Raw genomic sequence first — 16,533 nt, 5'->3', positions numbered from 1 at the left:
GATTAGTACTTTACCTTTGGAGGTCCTCAAAGCATTATTTGGAGTTCATAATACTTCAGCTAGAAGCAAGTAGAATCTGTGTTTTTCTGAAGACTATCGGTAGCATAAATGTGATTATAAACAAAGTACACTTAAGATGTATATATGCAATGACTGCTATTTATACAAAATTTAAATCTGCAAATGGAAACAACATGCTTATGGGTTATTAAAATTGTCTAAAGTCTTAGGTTCTTTATAGTACACGTGCTGATTTACAAATAAATGATTTATTAACTGATTTTTAAAAATTATCTCTCTGAAAACTCCCATGGAAACCAGATTTTTGTAATCGAAATCTGATTTTTTTTTACCAAATTGTCACTTACTGTACATATTATCAAACCACTTTATAATATCTGTAAAGTTAAAAAATACTTGTACTCCCACCTAACACAATCCTTTTCACTTATGTGTGTTTTCAGTATTTGATCATGAGCAGACATATTTTTATATACTTCTAATATGTGAACAAAATTTTGTATACTTTTTTCATCATCTTTGATTTTGTTTTTAATTAAGTCTTATGATCATACATAATTTTTAAATTTGTATATATCTCCTCTACTTTAATCCTTTTAAGTTGGCAAAAGCACCATTCCCAATCACAAATACACGGGAGTTCTACAGTTTTATGCTTTTGAATGGCTGTTTAAAGACAATCCTAAATTACAACTTAGTCTGACTTAGATTGTAAAGAATTCAAGAGTGAAGTTTAACTTGCTACTATTTTTAAAGCATTTGACCTTACAGATCATCTATAAAATGTGAGAAGTGTTAATCTTTATTTGATATTACACATAAACCACACTAAAATGCCTTTCAATAAGTAAAAGGAACCATTTTAGATACAGGGAATTCAAATTAGATTGGCATAGTTAAGGCCAAAAATTTAAAGTATACATTGCTACCTTATCGTCAACCCTTGCCTTTAAGAAGTGACGAACACAAAACACAGGTGAAAGCTTGCTTGGTTCTGAGACAGGGAAGGAATTTCCCCAGTATTTAAATATATTCACATATCCAGTTATATTAATCTAAATATAAAACGAATCTCCAATAAGTTTTGTTTTGTTTTTTTGAGATGGAGTCTTGCTCTGTTGCCCAGGCTGGAGTGTAGTGGTGTGATCTCGGCTCACTGCAACCTCTGCCTCCTGGGTTCAAGCCATTCCTCTGCCTCAGCCTCCTGAGTAGAGTAGCTGGGACTACAAGCGTGCGCCACCATGCCCGGCTAATTTTTGTATTTTTAGTAGAGATGGGGTTTCACCATGTTGGCCAGGCTGGTCTTGAACTCCTGACCTCAAGTGATCTGCCCACCTCAGCCTCCCAAAGTGCTGCGATTACAGGTGTGAGCCACCACACCTGGCCCAATCTCCAATAAGTTTTAAGATAGCATTAACCATCTCTGGAAAGTTGAACGTTACTAACAAAGTCTAATCATATCTTTAGAAGGGGTAAACAGTGATAGCATTTACTGAATCACAATTACTATTAAAATTCAAAAAACTAAACATATTCATTTAACTACAACCCAGGGTTTAGTTTTAAATCAGGACTGCCCAACAAAATAGTCTGTCAATCATTCATGATCTGAATTCTGATGTATGAGAGCTATCAAATTATGGTACACATAAAAAAGTCAGACATTTCTGTTTTGTAATAAATAAGGCAGTGGCCAATTATTACTCATTGGTAGCTTTTTTGAGATAAGCTATCAAGTCTGCCCTTTCTGCCTTCTTCTTAATGTGGGCAAAGATCATTTTTGTTCCAGGGATGTACTTTTAGGAATTCTCCAAATGCTCCATCAGGGTATCCTCTCCCCAGGTGATGCCTTTGTTCTTATTGGCATCTGTGTAAGAGAATCCAGTGGCCTGGACAGGTGGAGATTAGGCCCAGTTTTGTCCTTGCCTTTGTTTTCCATGATGTAGCACTGGGCACACTTCTCAATACAAATCCTCTTGCCTTTCTCAATATTACCCATATTTAATTCTCTCTTTTGTCGCTGGCGCTAGGAACGTTCCCACTCGGAAGCTGGACGTACCGCTCTGTATGATCTTTTTTTCTTTCTTTCTTTCTTTTTTTTTTTTTTTGAGATGGAGTCTCTGTCTTCTGTCGCCAGGCTGGAGTTCAGTGGCCCGATCTCGACTCACTGCAAGCTCCGCCTCCCGGGTTCACTGAGCCAATCTCCTGCCTCAGCCTCCAGAGTAGCTGGGACTACAGGCGCCAGCCAGCATGTCCGGCTAATTTTTTGTATTTTTAGTAGAGACGTGGTTTCACAATGTTAGCCAGGATGGTCTTGATCTCCTGACCTCGTGATCCGCCTGCCTCGGCCTCCCGAAGTGCTGGGATTATAGGCGTGAGTCACCGCGCCCGGCCCTCTCTGTGTACTCTTTTAAACCAAATATCATACTACAAACATTTTCCCACATTGCTAGTCTTCATAACTGTATTTTTGAATGCCTTAATTTTATTTTTTAACTTTGATCAATTTTTAATAGAGATAATCATACATATGGAATAAAATTTAAAAGGTGCAGAATAGTGGCATTGAAATGTAAGTCTTACTCCTCCCCTTCTCCCCTGTAAACCCAGATCCCTTCCCTAGAGGCCTACATAATGAAAAGTGTCTTATTTATGTACTTCAGAGTTATTTTATACATATATAAGCACACATGACTAATTCTTTTTTATATAGTAGCATACCCTATGCACAGTCTTGCACTTGGGTGATTGTTTCAGACCAGTTTATAAAAGGCATCCTCATTCTTTTTAGTGACTATGTAGTATTCCATTGAATGATTTACCATGACTTATTTAGTCTCTATTGAGGACATTTAGGTTATTACTAATCTTAGGCTTTTACAAACAAAGCTGTAATGAGAATTTGTGTGTATGTGTATGTGTGTGTGTTTCACACATGGTGAGGACAGAAGCTGCATTTCTAGAAATGGTTTTCTGAGTCAAAGGATATGTGTATTTTAAATTTAGTGGACATTGTCATAATTGCCTTCCATAAAAGTTATACCAATCTATACTCCTGTCAGCAATGTAATGATGTAATGCCTGAATTTTAAATTTCCAGCACCGTAGAATGCTTTTTCTTTCTTTTTAAGGCAAGTTTTGGAGCAGGAGTGAAAGTTAAAAAGCTTTAGAGCAGGAACGAAAGGAAGGAAAGTACACTTGGAAGAGGGCCAAGTGGACGACTTGAAAGACAAGTGTCTTTTTTTTATTTTTAAAGCCTTTTTTTTGTTGTTGAAACAGGGTCTCACTCTGTTACCCAAGCTGGAGTGCAGCAGTATGATAATGGCTCACTGCAGCCTTGACCTTCTGGGTTAAAGTGATCTTTCCACCTCAGCCTCCTGAGTAGCTAGGACTCGCTAGGCATGTGCCACCACGCCTAGCTCATTTTTTTTTTTTTTTCCCCAAAGTAGAGATGAGATCTGGCTATTTTGCCCAGGCTGGTCTTGAACTCCTGGCCTAAAGCAATCCTCTTTCCTCCACCTCTGAAAGCGCTGGGATTACAGGTTTTGTGTTTGGCCTTAAAGCCTTTTATTATAAAATATTTTAAACATACAGTAATGAACCATCATGCAGCTAAAGCCATCCTCAACTCATAACGGCCAGATGTGTTTGTCTAAACTGGTACCCTTTTCCTGTCTCCCCCTGGATTATTGTGAAGCAAATAACAAATATCATACTATTTCATTCATAAATATTTCAGTATGTATTCCCAAAAGATAAATACTCTTGGCTAGGCATGGTGGCTCATGCCTGTAATCCTAGCACTTTGGGAGGCCAAGGTGGGTGGATCGCTTCAGCTCAGGAGTTTGACACCAACCTGGCCAACATGGTGAAACCTCGTCTGTACAAAAAAATACAAAAATTAGCCAGGCATAGTGGTGCACACCTGTAGCTCCAGCTAATTGGGAGGCTGAGGTGGGAGGATCACTTGAACCCATGAGGTCGAGGCTACAGTGAGCCGAGATTGCACCGCTGCACTCCAGCCTGGGCAACAGAGTCAGACCCTGTCTCAGAAACAGAAAAACCTGACTCTTTTTAAACTCTTTAACCACAACATTATCACCATATGTAGAAAATACTTCTTCCATATCAACAAATATTCAGTTAACGTTCACATTTCTCCAGTTGCTTTTTTCTTTACTTTTAGTTGTTTTATTCAAATCAGGATCCAAACAAGATCTAGACACTGTATTTGGTTCATGTGTCTCACAAATGTCTCTTAAGTCTTTTTTTATCTGTAAGTTCCCCCTCCATCTTTTTGTCTTTGCCCCTCTTGTTATTTGAGGAAACAGATGTTTGTCCTATCAAGTTTTCCACAGTCTGGATTTTGTTCATTGTGTCCTCCTGATATCATTTCACATGTCTCTCTATCTCTTCTATTTCCTGAACATTGAAAGGTAGCTCCTGAGGCCTGGTCTCTTTCAGGTATGATTTTTTTTTTTTTTTTTTTTGCGTGTCTGCTGCTAGATGGTAGTGTGTTCTTACAGCAAGAGGGATGTAATCTCAGGCTTTTTTTCTCTCTTTTTTGTAATGATCATTTCTTAGATGCATTATCTTATTAGATGCTGTTATTCCTCCTTCACTTACCAGATGGAATCTTTTTTTTTAGAGATAGGGTCTCACTTTGTCACCCAGGCTGGAGTGCAGTGACGCAATCACGGCTCACTGTATCACGGCAGCCTTGACTTCCTGGGCTCAGGTGATTCTCCCACTTCAGCCCCCCGAGTGGCTGGGACTATAGGCATGTGCCACTATGCCCAGCTAATTTTTGTATTTTTTATAGAGACAGGGTCTTGCCACGTCAAGGCTGGTCTTAAACTCCTGGGCTCAAACGATCCACCCACTTCGGCCTCCCAAAGTGCTGGGATTACAGGCGTGAGCCACCTCACCCGGCCGGAATAGTTCTACAGAACCAACAGGATGCGCTCAAAAGAACTCATCATGACCGGCAGCAGCAGTGTTGTTATTAGCATTTTATTCAGTTTTTAGTTCTGTTCATATTCAGTAAGTTTGTACTGAATAAAAATTGCTTATATAAAAGATTTGCTTTTATAGTTATATACATTGGAGTTTATATTGAGTTTAAATTTTAACATATTTAGATTAAGTCAACAATGAGTAACCCAATGATTTTTTTTTTTTCTTTTCAAAGGGGGGTCTTTGTACGTTATTCTAGTTCAAGAGACACTGGTATCAGGCCATAGTGTTACATTTAAAAACTTTCTCTAAACTGTGAGCTTTTCTACTGTGAGCCAGAGATTGTTTCTTTTTTATTTATTTATTTATTTATTTTTTTTTTTTGAGACGGAGTCTCGCTCTGTCGCCCAGGCTGGAGTGCAGTGGCCGGATCTCAGCTCACTGCAAGCTCCACCTCCCGGGTTCACGCCATTCTCCTGCCTCAGCCTCCCGAGTAGTTGGGACTACAGGCGCCCGCCACCGCGCCCGGCTAGTTTTTTTTTTTTTTTGTATTTTTTAATAGAGACGGGGTTTCACCGTGTTAGCCAGGATGGTCTCGATCTCCTGACCTCGTGATCCGCCCGTCTCGGCCTCCCAAAGTGCTGGGATTACAGGCTTGAGCCACCGCGCCCGGCCTGTTTCTTTTTTATTTTTGTTTTTGTCTTACTATCCCAGTACCTGACATACAGAAGGAAGCAGAGATTTAATGGCTTGCCTTATTGTGAGGAATTCCCTGCAGCCTCCACGTTGGTCCTCTTTGTTGATAAACATCAACATCCAGTCTGTTAAAAATTGTGCTTTTCAATAGCAATTTCACTATTTAACATGGCTCCCAATAGTAGTGCTGAAATGCTGTCTGGTATTTCCAAGCACAAGAAAACTATAATGGGCCTTATGGAAAAGATACACGTGTTACATAAGCTTTGTTCAGGCATGACTCATAATGCAGTTGGCTGTGAGTTCAGTGTTAATGAATCAACAATATATTTGAAATAAGATGTTTCTAAATGGAAACACACATAAAACAAGCATATGCATTTTTCAGTTGATGAAAATAGGCCAGGCATGGTGGCTCATGCCTGTAATCCCAGCACTTTGGGAGGCTAAGGCAGGAGGATCATTTGAGGCCAGAATTCGAGACCAGCCTGGCCAACATGGTGAAACCTCGTCTCTACTAAAAATACAAAAATTAGTCGGGTGTGGTGGTGTGCACCTGTAATCCCAAATATCTGGTGGGCTGAGGTGGGAGAATCGCTTGAACCTGGGAGGCAAAGGTTGCAGTGAGCTGAGATGGCACCACTGCACTCCAACCTGGGCAACACAGTGAGACTCCATCTCAAAAAGAAAAAAGAAAACGTTGTGACCAGAGACAAACAGGAACCTAACTCTTTATTTCCTCTAGGAGCCATGGTTCAGTGTTCATGATTTCAACAACTTTATAGAACATAACTACCATAAAGTCAAAATAATACTACATAATGTGGAATTTATAGCAGATATGAATGTAAAGTATATAACCATGAAGATAGTAGGGTGGTATTCAGACATATATCGTTTTAAGGCAGGGCACAGTGGCTCACGCCTGTAATCCCAGCACTTTGGGAGGCCGAGGTGGGTGTATCACTTGAGGTCAGGAGTTTGAGACCAGCCTGGCCAACACTGTCTCTACTAAAAATATAAAAATTAGCCAGGAGTGGTGGCACGCGCCTGTAGTCCCAGCTACTCGGGAGGCTGAGGCAGGAAAATCTCTTGAACCCAGGAGGTAGAGGTTGTAGTGAGCCGAGATCACGCCACTGCACTATAGCCTGGGTGACAGAGCAAAACTCTGTCTCATTTAAAAAAAAAAAAAAAAAAAAAAAAAAAAAAGAAGTTATAAGTATACTGTTTTAAGATTCTTTTTTTTTTTTTTTTTTTTGAGATGGAGTCTTGCTCTGTCACCCAGGCTGAAGTGCAGTGGTGCGATCTCAGCTCACTGTGACCTCTGCCTCCCTGGTTCAAGTCATTCTTCTGCCTCAGCCTCCCACGTAGCTGAGACTACAGGCACCCACCACCACGCCTGGCTAATTTTTGTATTTTTAGTAGAGATGGGGTATCACCATGTTGGCTAGGCTGGCCTCAAACTCCTGACCGCGTGATCAGCCCTCCTCGGCCTCCCAAAGTGCTGGGATTATAGGTGTGAGCCACCGCGCCCAACCAAGATTCTTATATTCCTAAACACTAGAGTATTTTTGGCAGGCAAGTAATGATAAAAAGAAGATGCATATGCATCTATACAGCAACCACCAAAAATAAGACAAATGGACATAAGCAGAAATTCAATAGTGGTGACACAAATTAAATTATTAATGATAATTCACATAGGAGATAAAATTGAATAAAAATAATTTTCCAACTAAAGGTAGAGAAATGAAAATCTGAAAACAGAAATAGAAATCAAACACCATGATAGATTAATCCAAACATACTAATTTAATGTAAATGGATTAAATACTCTCATTAAAAGGCAGCATTTGTTGACCTTTTATAAATGCAAGCAATTCTATGTTATTATCAAAAAACATACTTTAACATTAAAAGACATAGACAATTTGTAAATAAAGTGATAAAAAAGAAAAAATATATATCCAGTCTGTTAAGTGGTTGTCCCAGCCCTGCTCACACATCTCTCCAGACACAGAGCACTTACTACCTCCTGAGACAGCCTTCCATTCTTGGATAGTTCTGATTGTTAGAAAGTTACTCCTCAAAGCTAAAATGCCACCAACACTGTCATAATTCTGTCCCCCCTGCACTAAGAGGACTTCCCTGGCCACACGCTACATCCCTTTCTAGTGGTACTGACCACACTCTATTATAGTTCCTTGTTTCTCTGCCTGATCCCATTCAGACTGTGGGCTCCCCAGGCAGGGACTATAGCTGTGTCATCCGTGGCCTTTTCAGCCCCCAGTCCCGGGCCTTCCACAGAGGAGGTGCCCAGAAACAGTCTGTGGAATCAGAGAATGGATTGTCTCAGAAGTGGTCTCTTCTTCAAGTTAAACATTCCTTATTCTTCTTATGTTCTTCATGGCTTCCAGACTCCACACCACTGCCCTCATCTCCATAGGCTCCAATTGGCCAATGTGCCCTTAATCTATGCAGCTTGCAGTTGAAGACAACATGTATGGTATGGTCTGGCCAGGTTCAAGCCTGTGCTGGATCCTAAGGACAAAGATGGATCCAACTTGGTCCATCTTCAAGGAGTTCACCGCCTTGTAGAGAAGACACACCTGTAAACAAACACATGCAGTAAAGTGTTACACACACTGAGAGAAGCTTGCATAGGGAACCGTGGGGACATAAAAGAAGTACTAAGTCTTAACAGGGAGGATGAGGACAGGAAAGGCTGAAAGTGACACTGAATTAGTGGGGACTTTAGGTTGTAGGTAACAGGAAACCCAGCTCAAACTAGCTCAAGTGAAAAGAGAATATTTTAGATCTCATAACTGAGAAGTCTGTGGATAGACTTCAGGCACAGATTGATCCAGAGACTCAAACAATGGCATCAGGACTTGGTTTTTCTTCCTCTATCCCTTAGCTCTGCTGACCTCAGAATTGGCTTCGCTCTGTCCCGTGTGGTACCAAAGATGGCTGTTGGTCACACCACACTTAGATTCTATAGCTTAGCCACCCCTACTTTCGTATACATTCAGCCTAAGGCCCAGGAAGGATTCTGGATAAATCACTGCTCCAAGGAGGGTCATGACCCCCTTGGAACCAACAGATGGGGCTTAGCCCCACCTCAACCATATGGGCTGAGAGCAAGGGAGGGAAGGGTGACTCCCCAAGAGGAAGAGAGAGGTTCCGTTCCCAAAAGAAGGAATTCTGGGAAGGCCAAGACATCAGACGTCCACGATGGCCTCAGAAGATAAGTAAAGAATTTTTGGATAGATAAGAAGACATGGTGTGTTCCAGGCAGAATAAGAAGCATGAGAGTCTCTGAGGTGTGAAGCTGTTCTGGGGAACTCAAGTGCCTGTTTGCTCCAGACTACAGCAGGTGCTTTAGGTGCCCCATGTATATTTGTCTAGCCCTTCCATTTCGGTGCCAATTCAAATGTCTGTTGGAAATAGACATTTCAGGCTGGGTGCAGTGGCACACTCCTGTAATACCAGCACTTTGAGAGGCTGAGGCAGGAGGATCACTTGAGCTCAGGAGTTCAAGACCAGCCTGGGCAACATGGCAAAAACCTGTCTTTACAAAAAATGCAAAAATTAGCCAGGCATGGTGGCATGCACCTGCAGTCCCAGCTACCTGGCAGGCTGAGGCGAAAAGATTGCTTGAGTCCAGGAAGTGAAGGCTGCAATGAGTCAAGATCATCACCACTGCACTCCAGCCTGGAGCTGGGGTGACAGAGTGAGCACCTGTCTCAAAAAAAAAAAAGAAAGAAAGAAAGAAGAAAGAAGGAGGAAGGAGGAAGGAGGAAAGAGGAAGGAGGAAGGAGGAAGTAGAAGGAAAAGGAGAAGGAGAAGAAGAGACATTTCAGTGTCTATTTCCACCTGCCAGCATCTGCACATTTTGTCTCAGGACTTTTGGAGGGACCAGGGCTATCAACCCATGTGTCAGGCTAGACATGCTGGAGAATTCAAGTCCCTCGAGCAGCCCTCGGCCAATGACTGACTCCCCTAACGCCCTTGCCTCTAATGAGAGGTAACTCTGGATGTATTCTACCCAGGCCTCTAGGGTTCCCTAGCAGTGCTAAGCTTGCTAAAGGTACACCTTATTTAAGGTTCCATTCACTCCTGTGTTACTTTCCCACTCTCCTAATTGTGTTTGCCGGGATCACGTCACACATGAACCACTTGTACTCAAATCCATGTCCCAGGGCCTGCTTCTGGGAGAATCCAAAATAGCCCCAAATACATTCTTCTAAAAATAAAGCTTAAGTCAGTGTCAACACTTTTTTTGCTTTGTTTTGCTGCCACACTGTCCTATTTACTTAGGTGGGATAACAAATATGCATAACATCTGAGGTACAGCCCCTCCTTCCAGGAGCTCCTGGTCTGAGGGGAAGGCAATAATAAGCATTTCATGGTTTCAAAGTGCCTTCTCGGCCACGAATCCATTTGCTCCTTGGAAACCTGCAAGGTTTGCAGGACCAAGATTCTTGTGTAAGTGAGGAACACAGAGGCTCAAAGTGAGGCAGTGACTTGGCCCAGGGTCCCAGAGCCAATGATCCCTGGCTGACCCCTTTCTTGGCTTGTGCCTGTGTCAGCACCATCCAGGTGGTCTCTTACCACTAAGAATAATTAGGGAATCCCTCCTTTCTCTGTGGGTTCAGCCAGAGCTCCAGTAAAGACACCCACATCTGTTGCTTGTTTTCTAAACATTGATAACTTTGGAGGCAGAAGATTAGAAGCACCAAAAAACAAACAGCACTCTGATCCTCCCAGGGGCTGCTTCACCTATTGCTCCCTCAGACTAGGGGCTCTCCCAGTGAGAGCAACATTCTCCATGCAGTCAGGGCCATTCTTCCCAAGAACAGGGACTTACACAAGGGTGATACATATGAAAAAGGGGAGACTCGTGGGATGGGAGCAGTCAGGGGACACAGACAAAGGCATCTAATTTAGGGCAGGGGAGATTTCCAGGAGGAAGTAGCATCTAAGGGTGAGTTAGCCTGCCCCAGGAGGAAGGGTGTTCCAGGCAGAGAGAACAGCGTAAGCAAAGGCCTGAAGATGACAGAGAGCATGTGGGTATTTGAGGAACTGAGATTGTCCCCTCCTGCTCCTTTCTGGGGTGAAAACCCAAGCTCGCATCCTCCACCCGCATTCCTTAGTTCTCCTACTCCTTCCTCCCACCCCTTGCCTGGAGCAGGCTGAAAAGGAACAGGGGAGGACCCTACCCATCTGACAGATGCACTGCCTGTGCTGGATCCTTCCACTTGTCCTGCGTGGGCTCACCACCCTTCTCCACCCACAGTAGGCCGCCTGACTCTGGAGCTTCAGTCTGGGTTGAGCCAACAGGAGGCAGTGGTAGAAGACCACAGGATGGGAGGGGAGAGAGAGAAATGTGCTTGTTCCCCTGGCTCTCTTCCTGTGAGAGGTTAGCCTCTACCAAAGGCCACAGCTCCAGTCCTGATGCCCTCCCCACCACTGCCCTCTCTGAGTTCCAGTAATAACCCCTTCCTCCCCTCGCCCTGTCAGCCCAAGTAGTTTCCATCCTCACTGTTGCTTGCCAGACAAACTGCACTATTTCGTCTTGATTTTCTAAACCCTCAACACACTCTAAATTACTCATTTTTCAGGGTGCCATCTGTTTCCTACCTGGACCCTGGTGACGCACAGCCCTAATCCACAGTTAGAGGATGGACAGGGTGTGCTAAGCCCTGCAAAGTGCTGGAAACCTGGGAGGAGTTATTTAGTTATTGGTATTCAGCTCAATTCCACCTCACTTGCCTATCCTTTTTTTTTTCTTTCTGAGACAGAGCCTCGTTCTGTCACCCAGGCTGGAGTGCAATGGCGTGACCTCAGCTCACTGCTACCTCTGCTTCCTGGGTTTGAGCAATTTTCTTGCCTCAGCCTCCCAAGTAGCTGGGATTACAGGTGCCCGCCACCACGCCTAGCTAATTTTTTGTATTATTAATAGAGACAGGTTTCACCATGTTGGCCAGACTGGTCTTGAACTCCTGACCTCAGGTGATCCACCCACCTCGGCCTCCCAAAGTGCCGGGATTACAGGCATGAGCCACTGTGCCGGGCCCCTTACTTGCCTCTTGCCAGCCCAGCTCATGAGGGTCCAGAGCTGTTCTAAGCACAATATTTGCAGCAGATAACAAATCCACAAGGATGTATTACTGACCCTGTTTTCAGAAGAGGAAACTGAGTTTCAGAAGAAGAAATTGCCCAAATTCATGAAGTCAATTAGAGGCAAGTCCACCGTTTGGACTCCAGTCTAGACTCCAAAGGACCAAATGAGACAGCAAATGTGAAGATGCTTTTGAGACTATGAAGAGCCACCATACCTGTCTGAGCTAAGAACTGTGGTGTGATGCCTGTCCCTCCCCACAAGGCTGAGTCTTGAAGAAGGTCAGATCTGGTAGGAACCCTAGAGATCAGACAGTGTCACACCATCCTGTGCAGAGAGGAAAACAGGTCCAGAGAGGACAAGTAGTTCCGCCAAAGATGAATATTTGCTGTTGGAATCAGAATGAGAATCCAGAATGCACATCTTCAGACACCTCATAAACACATCAGTGAGAAGGACGTAGCACTCCCCTTAGAGAGGGATTTGGAAGAGAGAGAAGAAGAGGGGATAGAGAAGAGGAAATGAGCTGATTTCTGGGCTGTAGCATTTCAGATTTTGGGAATGCAAGGGATTAAGGACCAAACTGACAAGCCAGGAGGAGATAAGACCCTGGAGGCACAGACACGGGCTCCTCGTGAGTAATGAAATAAAGTAACTTGATGTGACTGTTAAACTCCTCTGTGAGTCACATTGCATTTCCCCCCGGTGACCCAGGCTTCTGAAACTGTTGACAGGTACCATCCACACTCACTCTACCTTTCAACATTTCCCCCCCCACTTCCTAGACCTTGAGTTAGAAACATCAAATAGATCAGAGTCATCTGGTTAGGTGCACTGAAAAATCAAGATGTAACTCAAGGGATACCATGGTGGAAAAGACACAACTCGTCTCTGTTCTCACAGCGCTTCCAGTCCAATGGGAAAGGCAGGCCCCAAACAGATAAACAGAAGATTGGGTTGAGTTCTATGAAGAAAACAAACAGGGAACTGGGTGGATGATGGTGCCATTGACTGAGACATAGAAGATTGAAAGGGAAAGAAGTCAAGAGTTCCGGTCCCCACGTTATCCAAACAGAGACATCAGGGAGGTTGTTGGATATGGGAGTTTGATGCTCAGAGGAAAGTTTTGGCCCACAGGTTGAAAAAGTCTCCTACTGACCTTTGAGGTTCTCTCAGGTTCTATCTCTTCTTGGAAGCTTTCTCTGATAACATAATTCCTAGGGGTCTTCCCTCTCATGACCATTATTCACTCACTCATTCTCCTCTGTGCTAGGCTTGGTGCTGGGAATGGCTTGGTGCCCTCGATGAATTTATGTTCTAGGTGTGGAGTCAACCGATAGAGGAGACAATTGTAACACAGAATGGTAAATGCTGTGTGAGAGGAAAGCCCAAGGGGCTGTAGGAGCAGAGAAAGTGGGCCTCTGTGCCAGTCAGGTCCTGCAGGAAGAAGATGGCTATCTCATATGGATAATTCAAGAAGGCTCTATTCAGAGATGTGCAGAGAGTGGGGAAACCACAGGGGTTGTGAGATATCCTGGAGCTGAAAGCACTTGGGCATCACTACCACCCCTAGGCCTGAAGAGGAAAGAGAAGGAGGTGGTTACAGGAATCTAGACTCAGGGAGAGCTCTAAGAGAGGGCTGAGGGCAGAGGGAGCTGTGAGCCTCAGTTGAAGATGCAGCAAGAACAACGACAAAATACTTTTTTTTTTAAGTAAGTGAAATATATCAGAATCATCTGGTAAGGTGTTACTGAAAAGTAAGGTAGGGGATGGAGGTAGGGAGACAGGAGAAAGGAGGAATTAGCATTTGTAAACTGGATGCTCAGGGAAGGCCTCACCAAGAAGGTGACATTTAAGCCAAGACTTTTTTGCAGCATATCTCTAGGTGAGCCTTCCCCTTATCCCTTCAATCAGCTCATCCTACCCTCAAACTGCATCCACCCTACTCCCCCATCCCAGGGTCAGGGCCATGTCTCCAATGTCTTTGGATTAGGGAGCTCCTTGAAGTCCCTGTCAGACTAGAGATCCCCAGGGACAGGAACTCTGTTTCCTCCCACTCTTTCTCATCCAATGACAATAGAAGCTGCCATTATTAAGCCTATGCCTCACGCTAGGCCCGGCCCTAGGCGTATTATACACATCACTTCATCTAAGCCTCCTGGCAAGGCTCCGGGGCACAGCTGGGGAACATGAGGCAGCTCAGCCCCCTTTCCAAGGCCCAGCTGCTTTCCCTGACATGGTTCCTGCCTTATCCTCACCCCAGAGAAGGGGAAGTAAAGGATAGACCTTAAATTCTACTTTTTTTTTTTCTTTGAGATGTAGTCTCGTTCTGTCACCCAGGCTAGAGTGCAGTGGCGCAATCTTGGCTCACTGCAACCTCCGCCTCCTGGGTTCAGGCGATTCTTCTGCCTCAGCCTCCCGAGTAGCTGGGATTATAGGTGCATGCCACCATGCTCAGCTAATTTTTTTTGTATCTTTAGTAGAGACGGGGTTTCACCATATTTACCAGGCTGGTCTTGAACTCCTGACCTCATGATCCGCCCGCCTCCCAAAGTGCTGGGATTACAGACATGGGCCACTGTGCCCAACAATTTTTTTTTCTTGAGATAGGGTCTCACTTTGTTGTCCAGGCTGTAGTGAGTGCAGTGGCACAATCTCGGTTCACTGCAGCCTCGACTTTCTGGGCTCAAGCAATCCTCCCACCTCAGCCTCTCAAGTAGCTGGTACTATAGGCACATGGCATCATGCCCAGCTAATTTTTGTATTGTTTGTAGAAATGAGGTCTCATTATGTTACCCAGGTTGGTCTTGAACTCCTAGGCTCAAGTGATCCACCCACCTTGGCCTCCCAAAGTGCTGGGATTACAGGCAGGAGCCACTGCTCCTGGCCGACCTTAAATTCTTGAAGGACTGTAAAAGGGAACACAGATCAGACTTCTATTTTATGTCTCCAATGGGTGCAAGGCCCAAAGGGTAGAAGTCAACAAGAGGCAGTTTTTGTTAAAATGTGAGAATATCCTAACAGTCAGAGCTGTCTGGCTGCCTTGCAGGCAATGAGCTCCCTAGAGGTGTGCAAGAGAAGCTGGATAGCCTCATGTCAAAAATGAAATAGAGGTGGGGTGTGGTGGCTCACGCCTGTAATCCCAACACTTTGGGAGGCCAAGGCGGGCAGATTACTTGAGGTCAAGAGTTCGAGACCAGCCTGGCTAACATGGCAAAACCCCATCTCTACTAAAAATACAAAAATTAGCTGGGTGTTTTGGCACACCTGTAATTCCAGCTACTCAGGAGGCTGAGGCACAAGAATTGCTTGAACCTGGGAGGCAGGGGTTGCAGTGAGCCGAGATCGCACACTGCACTCCAGCCTGGGTGATATGTTTCCAAAAATAAAGAAATGGGAGGATCTGTTAGGCTCATGAGGAATTTGACTAGGAAACTCGTGAGAATTCTTCCAATTTACATTCTAGAATCCTAAGATATGATTCTAAGACTTTGGTTCTAAGATTTTATTAGAACAAAAGACAATCCCTATCTTCAAAGAACTCACAACCTAGCAGATGAGGTGGTTACTTTCTATAACTGTCATAAACAGTCCTACAGAGTAAATGCAAGGCCATGGGCAGGATCTGAGAAGGAACCCTGACCAAGCCAGGACTGCATGGCTAGTCTCAAGAACCATCTGCATCAGAGTCATTTGGAAATCTTGTTTAAAAATGCTGATTTCTGGGCTCCACTCCAGATTTCCTGAATTAGAACCTCTGGAATGGAGCCCAAAAGTCTACTCAGTAAAACAAACTCCCATGGGGATTCTTAGGCAGATTGAAAACTGAAGCTGCAGGACAGGCACAGTGGTTCATGCCTGTAATCCTGGCACTTTGGGAGGTGGAGGTGGGCAGGTCACTTGAGCCCAGGAGTTCGAGACTAGCCTGGGCAACATGGAGAAACCCAGTCTCTATAAAATACAAAAATTAGCCAGGCATGGTGGTGTGTCCCAGCTACTCAGGAGGCTGAGGGAGGAGGATCACCTGAGCCCAGGAGTTCAAGGCTGCTGTGAGCCATAATCACTCCACTGTACTCCAGTCTGGGTGACACAGTGAGATCCTGTCTCAAAAAAAAAAAAAAAAAAAAAAAAAGAAAGAAAGAAAGAAAGAAAATTGAGATTGCAAGCTTAGGTGATAAGGATGACTTTTCTAAGAGGTGATCTCCAGATTGAGAAAAAGGAATAGTTGGGTCAAAACAAGGTGGGTACAATATGCCTTAGATATATTCTGAGATTCTGTAATTGAGAGTATGTGCCTCAGATATCCTGGAGCAGACCTCTGCAAGGGAGTGAGAGAGCCGGCCTGAGGCTATTATTAATTATTCTGAGGCAGTGAGCGGGTAAAAGGGTGCTCCACAGGGTCCCTGGGAGAAATTCTCTGGAACTGTTCCTTTCTCTGCCACTAGCCTCTTGGCTCTTATTCCCCAGCTGCCCCAATTCTCTGAAGCCTGCAATGTCACCAGCGAGGAAACAACAGTTTGAGTGAGGGCATCGTGGTGGAAAATAAAGTGTCATGGGACAGAGATGAGTAACGTGTGGCTGAACACAAGTTGGTCAGGCACTGTCAGGAACTTTTGAGGCTTGATGGAGGAAACACCTGCTGGTGCTACTCAGAGAGAGGGGGGTGTGTGGCAGATTTTGGGTCTGGGCTCTGCCACCTGGGCAAATCCCTTCTCCAACTGGGCCTCTGCATCCTA

General features: G+C 44.2%; 1 long non-coding RNA gene and 1 pseudogene across 2 annotated transcripts in view; both read right to left on the bottom strand.

The window, feature by feature from the left end:
- Positions 1 to 1,721: 1,721 nt before the first annotated feature.
- LOC100426427 (cytochrome c, somatic pseudogene) lies at positions 1,722 to 2,020 on the bottom strand (annotated as a pseudogene).
- A 5,442-nt stretch (positions 2,021 to 7,462) lies between these two features.
- Positions 7,463 to 16,533, bottom strand: part of LOC106993384 (uncharacterized) — a 79,019-nt gene continuing 69,948 nt past the window's right edge. For both annotated transcript variants that reach the window (XR_013404131.1, XR_013404130.1), the window contains one exon: positions 7,463 to 8,282. This is a non-coding gene — a long non-coding RNA (uncharacterized LOC106993384). The remainder of the gene's footprint in view (positions 8,283 to 16,533) is intronic.

This window comes from Macaca mulatta, chromosome 14 (assembly GCF_049350105.2).
Source record: "Macaca mulatta isolate MMU2019108-1 chromosome 14, T2T-MMU8v2.0, whole genome shotgun sequence".
Classification (NCBI taxonomy): domain Eukaryota; kingdom Metazoa; phylum Chordata; class Mammalia; order Primates; family Cercopithecidae; genus Macaca; species Macaca mulatta.
The sequence above is the reverse complement of the archived record's forward strand: the minus strand, read 5'-3'. Positions and strand labels throughout refer to the sequence as shown.